This window comes from Triticum dicoccoides, chromosome 7A (genome assembly GCF_002162155.2).
Source record: "Triticum dicoccoides isolate Atlit2015 ecotype Zavitan chromosome 7A, WEW_v2.0, whole genome shotgun sequence".
NCBI lineage: Eukaryota > Viridiplantae > Streptophyta > Magnoliopsida > Poales > Poaceae > Triticum > Triticum dicoccoides.
In genome coordinates, this window is record NC_041392.1 from 400,432,465 (window position 1) to 400,440,321 (window position 7,857).

Below are 7,857 nucleotides of genomic sequence, written 5' to 3' on the forward strand. Positions count from 1 at the left end.
ATTCTCCTTCTGTTTTAAGTAAACTTATGACACATACACCTGCTATTGATTCTGATATGTCTGCTATGCATGCTGCTTATGATGATACTACTTCTTTGTTTTATAATATTGTGCCACTAGGTGAATTTCTTGATGGACAACTTGCTAGGGTTAGAGAGAATGAAATTACTAAAACTAATGATATTTTTGAAACTGAAGATTATGATTCTCCCCCTAGATATGAATTGCCTGTTGTACCTGAGGGCAGGGCTGGGTGGACAAAATCCGGGGTTCTATGCCAAACTGAAATATGGGGCCCTATCTCACTAAAAAATGACCTAACGAGCAATTATAATGTATATATTAATATATATATCAAGAAGAATCTTTTCATAATATATATAATATAATGTCTTACATAACAATTGGACGTATAAAAAATCATACCTATTCAACTCCCGGTTGCTATTTATTTGAAAAGCTTCATTCTTTTAGTATTCTTTGAAATGAAACCTTCAATGATATCCTCGTAATCAATCTTCTCCAACACTTCACTCTCAAGTGCTATTGTGGCCAAATAATTGAGTCTTTGTTGTGTCATAGTAGTACGCATATAGGACTTCAATAGCTTCAACTTAGAAAAACTTCTTTCTGCCAATGCAACTGTCAAAGGAATGGTCAATAGAACTCTATATGCAATACTTGCATTGGGAAAATAGTCATGCCGCTTTAAAAAATTCAGAATTTCAATAGGTCCAATATTTTCTTTTGGCATGAAATTTTGAAGGAACTTCAACTCAACAAACAAATCATTGGCATCAATATCAGATTGTTTATCCTTCATAAGGGCAGCCTCAAGATTAACACAAGAAGATTTCAAACTATCCTTATCCAATGAACGCAATGTTTCAGAAGTAAATCAAAAACCAAAAATTTTCTGGTAACCTTGATATTGCTCAAATCTCCTTGTGAGTGAGGAAATTGCTTGATCGACAACAAGTGTAAAATAGTTGATTCTAAATGATTCCTCTGCAGACCGTGTGGCAGTATTTGTGTCATCTGGGTTCTCGTCATACTATTTCTTTCTTTTAATTTCTCTCCTGTTATGAAATTTTGCACCAATATCCATCTCAAGTGCAATTTCCTTGGCTATCTCCGATGCTTCTAAGAAACCAGTTTCCCTGTACCCCTCGAAGAAAGAAATAAGCCCTTTCGCAATATCAACATCAATAAGCATATCCTTTGTTTGCAAGTTTTGCTCACTAAATTAATAGCAAACAATACCTCATACCAAATGACTATTGCCACAATAAATTCGTACTCTGTAAGTTCATTATTTGCGAAACTTAGAGCCTTACTACTTGCCTTTGGATCACTATCAGTTTCAGATACCTGAAATTAAAAGAAAGTTCATAAATGTTATGGTCGGATGTAGTCAAAGCCTAAAGGAATTACATCACTATTAATATGAACTATTGCTTACCTGAAGTAGAGCCTCCCGAATGTCTGAACATTTAAATCTGATAGCTTTAACACTTTCAACATGACTCTCCCAACGCATAGCGGACATAGACTTGAGAGTCAATCCTAATATGTTTTCTTTCAAAATATGCCATTTCTTAGTAGAATTGGAAAAAATTGTATAGATGCGTTGGATGATTCCAAAAAAGTCCTTTGATATACCACAAGTCTTGGCCATATCACAAAGTGTTAAATTAAGGCTATGACAATCACAAGCTGAATAAAAAGCTCTAGGATTTACATCCAAAAGTTTCCTGTTTACCCCTTGATGTGTTCCTTTCATATTTGATGCATTATCATAACCTTGTCCTCGCACATCATTTATATCAAGATCAAGAAGTTTAGATCCTTCTCTAGAACATCGAAAAGTCCTTGGCCGGTTGTATCATTTACATCTAGAAATCCTAGAAAGGACTCTTCTATGCAAACTTGACTTGAAGATGAATCCACATATCTTATAATTAAAGACATTTTCTCTTAGTGACTTGCATCAGGGGGACAATCAAGTATGACAGAGAAATACTTTGAGCTCCTTATTTTCTTGGTAATTTCAGACCTAATAGAAGAAGCAAGCAAGTGTAGCAATTCATTCTAAATCTTATGATCAATATAATGAGCATGAGTTTCTTCATTTGTAATACGATGAACATGCTCCTGAATAACAGGGTCAAATTCAGCCAACATCTCTACCAAACCCAAGAAATTACCATTGTTATCTTCATAGAACTTGCCATTAGTACCACGGAACGCTAGATTATGCTTTGCAAGAAATTTTACAATGTAAACAATTCTGAAGAATACCTTTCTCCAATGGTCTTTCTCTTTCTCAAGTTGTCGTTGAGCAGCTTTATCAATAGTTTGATGTTTTTCCAATCTACTACGCAACTCATACCGATTATTACTCGAAACATGATCCACACTTGTCTCATGATGTTTTAGTCTATTGGTCATATGTGACCAATCATTACAGCCCTCATTTGCCAACTGACCTTTCCAATGACCTTTTGTAAATAATTTACAACCAAAGCTAAAGACTCTATCAAGTTGTTCAGAATAGACAAGCCAGTCTCTATCACAATACTCTCCATTTGATAGGATTCTAGTATAGAATACTGAAGTAAACCTTTTACGATATCTATCTTTGGGACCTTTAACAGACTTGTCTGTTTTTGGACCCTTCTGTGCTAAGATATCAATTTGTTTAGAATTAATAGAATCGCAGTTTCTTGGATCAAATATATCAGACCGAAAAGAATCATCAACATCCTCACGAGGTGAACTATTCAAGTCAACATCAATATTATCTTCCTCTACGTCCATATTATCTGTCTCTGTCTGACTATCTCTAGAATCATTGTGAGGAACAATTGCAAGTGCAAGGGTAGAAGGATTAGTAGACTGATTACCAGATGACACTTGCGGTACTTTTTTTAACAAATCTGTCCATACCACCTTTATAAGATTTATTAATTAAATTTTCTTCTTATGCTTTCTTCTTGCCCTTATAGGCACACGAATGATGTTTCCCCATGATGACTCAAATCTATATTATTGAAACACAAGATAAAGAATATGAATAAAATAAAATTGAATTTATACGTAGCATATATCAATTGAAGATCATGTGTCAATGCTTGGGAATTACACGAACCGTCTAACTCAGCTAATTTTTGGTCTCGTGATGTTTAACCGGGGAGGTAAGAGCCAATATATAATGAAGTAATGATCCCTGTCAATAATTAATAGAAAATTAAGAATTAGGATTTAGGAGTAGGAACCAAAGTTAACCAAAAAGAACGACTCGCTAAGCACCTGAAGGCTAGCGTCGGTGACCGATCAATCTAATGAGATGACATCGATGAGTCTGAAATTTAAGAAAGGAGTCAAGGAAGTCAACGATGGCACCACAACAGTGGCATGTCGCTTAAGTCGGCCTGAATCTGAAATCAGATCGGTCGAAGGAGTAAGGACCAGGGTGCGAGCGAAAGCTACCGAGGGACGAGGCGGGACGAGGCGTCGATGGTCGACCGGTCGACGTGACGACGTCAAGGGCTCCAGACGTCCAGTCATCGAGGGCTCTAGCGATCCGACCCCTATAGGTTGTAGCGCTCTAATGTTTTCTTATGGCAGTGATCTAGTATTTTTTAGATAACGTAGCTAATTAGCGATGCCCTCGTTGCCTTTTTTCTGAGTGCTTCCTCATCGCCTGACCCTCTCGTAGCGATCTGGAGGAGGAGTCCAAGTGCTACGTCCGCTCGATGGCCTCACTCTCACTCAATGGGCCTAGACGCTTGCCGCTTGGCCCAGTTATGCTTAACTATTACTACACCTATATAAAAAATATGGGCCCCTAAAATTTTGGGCCCTGTGCGGGCTGCACTTTGGCATGACTGTGGGCCCGGCCCGGCATGAGGGTTGTGTTATGGATGAAGAAACTGCTATAGACTTCTTTGCTTGCAATGATAGAGAAGATCTTAAGAAACTATTAGCTAAGCTGAAAGAAAAATCTTTGAATGCTAGAATGAAATATGATCCCAATTTTGCTACTTCACCTATCTTTGTTACTGATAAGGGTTATAAATTCTCTGAAGATCCTGAGTTAATCACTTTGTGTCGGCGTCCTGGGAATGGGGGTACTCAGACTTGCCTGCCTGCAGCCCACGGCGTGGCTCCATCAGCGGCCCGGTGCAGCCCAGTTTCAGCAGCAACAACCCAAGAGCCTCACGAGGGGCCAAGCCTCGCAAGGCGGACGACGCCAAGACCTCCTTGGGGGGCGGCCTCACCAGGATGGCTCTCGAGGAGCGGAGATATCAAGGCAAGGTGCACCTCACAAGGTTCACATGACATGACCCATGATGACCAAGGCCAGGCGTTCACCAGCGGGCGTAGAGTACCAGTTTCCCCTTTGGTGCCAAGGGGCCAAGCACAGGCGCGGAGTCCCGAGAAATCAAGCAAAGGTTTCCATATTGGTGCAACAAGACCAAGACCGCCAGGACGATAGGACGGAAGTCATCATGGAGCCCACTACATCGTCACCACCAGAGTCTTTGCAGGCGAAGACTAATTTTGTTAGGATAACTTGTACTAGTTGTCTCCCTTCGAATTTGGTCGTTGTGGGAGCCCTTCCTGCATACATTTGGGAAGAGGACCAAGGCCACTATAAATAGGACTTAGCCACCACCATAGGGGGATAGGAGAGATCGGATCCATTCCACCCTAACCATCTCTCTAGCTCATCAAGCTCAAGAACACCTCACCTCCTGAGGTTGTTCATCCACTGTACTAGTTCATCCTTAGCCCTTCGAGGCAATCCACCACAAAGTTGGAGTAGGGTGTTACACCGCAAGGTGGCCTGAACCAGGATAAACTGCTGTGTCTCTTGTCCCTTGGGTTCGTCGAGCTAGGCTATGGAATCGTTGGGCCGGCAGGTTGGGAAGAAGGAGTTCTTCGTATGCACCCCAATGTTCAAACCTCTCAATGGTCTGCCGAGCCCAGAATCTGACATTTGGCGTGCCAGGTAGGGGTGCGTCCGGACCTTTCTTCCCCCTGCCAGCCGACAGCCCAGATGGCTGAAGATCAGAGGGATCATGCAAAGAACTGGGCTGCTTGGCCCGCCCAGGCGATGTCTTCCGTCCAAGAAAACCTCCACTCCGTGCTCCAGGCGGCGCGTACACCGCCCAACTCCGTTAGACGTGGGCGGCGTGGGTCGGCGCCGCCCGCCCTCGCCCCTCGGCGTGCGCGCCCCGCTGCACGGTCATTGGGCTATGCCGCGGAAACGACACTGCATACTCGTCGGGAGCAGGCAAACATGCAGGCCGCGATCATCATGGCGCGAGAGCTACTGCGCTGCAGGTTGGCGGAGGGCGGCCGCGATGCCCTACTAGAGCGGGCCGCCGAACTGCTCGACACCGCCTGTAGGGGTGCGGCGCCTTTTTGCTCCTTGTCCACCCCTCAGGTGGTGGCGGAGGCGCGCGCGCGCGCCACGGGGCGCCCGAAGATTCGACCGCAACAACACGACCCTCGCCGTAGCTCGCCCCGCCGCAACCACGGCGCCAGCGGCCGGGGTAGGCCTTAGCAGTCCCCTGAGGGGCCGCGGTGGCGCATCACCCTGCGACCGCCTGGACCGGGCGCCGGTCCTGAAAATCCAAGGTGTGGGGCACCCAGGCGAAGGCCCCGGGGCAGCCACCCCTGATGCCTCCGTGCCCCGCATGATGGACCTGGAATATGCACCTGAGGAAGACCCTAGATCGTTGCTCGAGCAGATGGGCAGGAGATCCGTTGGTGGTCGGGGTTTCCATGAGATGCTTGGAAGTTTCGTCGAACCCTTCAACAACAACAACCACAGGGTACGGCCAATACCCTAGGGACATGCTTACGCTGGCCATGGACCACAGGTGAACCAGGCCGCGGCAGCGATCGGAGACCCCGGCACAGCGCCCCCACCCCCAGCAGGACCGGCACGCTGGGGGCTGCACAGGTGGGCCCCGGACGTAGGGCCCCCTCGCGCCCCGTAGAGCAAGGCGTCGTGTGGAGGTAGGTCCTCTGTCGGGGGAGATGCTAGCGAGCCCTTCCCCCTGGTAGAGGGCCCGTGGTCGCCGAGGGTGCCGCTAGCGTCCCCCTTGCCTCTTGGTCTCGTCCTGGTTTCCAGATGACCCAACGGTGGTCGGGGGAGGCGCAAGGCGGGCCCCTTGTCGGGTGATATGAAGCAAGGCTCACGCCTGTAAAGGTCTCCGCTCGTGACACTCTCACGTAATAATGAGTGCGGCTGTATGATACGTCTCCAACGTATCTATAATTTTTGATTGTTCCATGCTATTATATTATCTGTTTTGGATGTTTAATGGGCTTCAATATTCTCTTTTATATTATTTTTGGGACTAACCTATTAACCGAAGGCCAAGTGCCAGTTTATGTTTTTTTCCCTATTTTAGTGTTTCGCAGAAAAGGAATATCAAACACAACCCAAGAGACATGGAGTGGAAGTCAAAGACGGAACAAGGTGGCCATGAGGCAGGAGGGCGCGCCCGGGGGGTAGGCGTGCCTCCCACCCTCGTGGGCCCCTCAAAGCTCCACCGACGTACTTCTTTTGCCTATATATACTCTTATACCCTAAAAACATCCAGGAGAGCCACGAAACCACTTTTCCACCGCCGCAACCTTCTGTACCTGTGAGATCCCATCTGGGGCCTTTTCCGGCGATCTGCCGGAGGGGGAATCAATCACGGAGGGCTTCTACATAACCACCATAGCCTCTCCGATGGTGTGTGAGTAGTTTACCACAGACCTTCGGGTCCATAGTTATTAGCTAGCTGGCTTCTTGTCTCTCTTTGGTCTCAATACAAAGTTCTCCTTGATGTTATTGGAGATCTATTCGATGTAATATTATTTTGCGGTGTGTTTGCCGAGATCCGATGAATTGTGGATTTATGATCAAGTTTATCTATGAACAATATTTGGTACTTCTCTGAATTATTATATGCATGATTTGATATATTTGCAAGTCTCTTCGAATTATCGGTTTAGTTTGGCCTAGTAGATTGATCTTTCTTGCAATGGGAGAAGTGCTTAGCTTTGGGTTCAATCTTGCGGTGTCCTTTCCTAGTGACACTAGGGGCAGCAAGGCACGTATTGTATTGTTGCCATCGAGGATAAAAATATGGTGTTTATATCATATTGCTTGAGTTTATCCCTCTACATCATGTCATCTTGCCTAAAGCATTACTCTGTTCTTATGAACTTAATACTCTAGATGCATGCTGGATAGCGGTCGATGTGTGGAGTAATAGTAGTAGATGCAGAATCGTTTTGGTCTACTAAACACAGACGTGATGCATATATTTCATAATCATTGCCTAGATATTCTCATAACTATGCACTTTTCTATCAATTGCTCGGGAGTAATTTGTTCACTCACCATAATACTTGCTATCAAGAGAGAAGCCACTAGTGAAACCTATGGCCCCCGGGTCTCTGTCTTATTATATTGCATCTCTTTTTATTATCGCATCCCATTTACTACTTTTCAATCTATACAACAAAAATACCAAAATATTTATCTTATTATCTTTATCAGATCTCACTTTTGCAAGTGGCCAAGAAGGGATTAACAACGCCTTTATCTCATTGGTTGCAAGGTTCTTGATTGTTTCTGTAGGTACTAGGCGACTCACGTGTAATCTCATACCGGATTGATACCATGGTTCTCAAAACTGACGGAAATACTTACGCTACTTTGCTGCATCGCCATTTCCTCTTCAAGGGAAAACCAACGCATGCTCAAGAGGTAGAAAGAAGGATTTCTGGCGCCGTTGCCGGGGAGATCTATGCTCAAGTCAAGACATACCAAGTACCCATCAC

At 44.8% G+C, this 7,857-nt stretch overlaps 1 pseudogene; it reads right to left on the minus strand.

The window, feature by feature from the left end:
* Nucleotides 1-448: 448 nt before the first annotated feature.
* On the minus strand, nt 449-5,870 carry LOC119333518 (annotated as a pseudogene).
* Between the last annotated feature and the right edge of the window lie 1,987 nt (nt 5,871-7,857).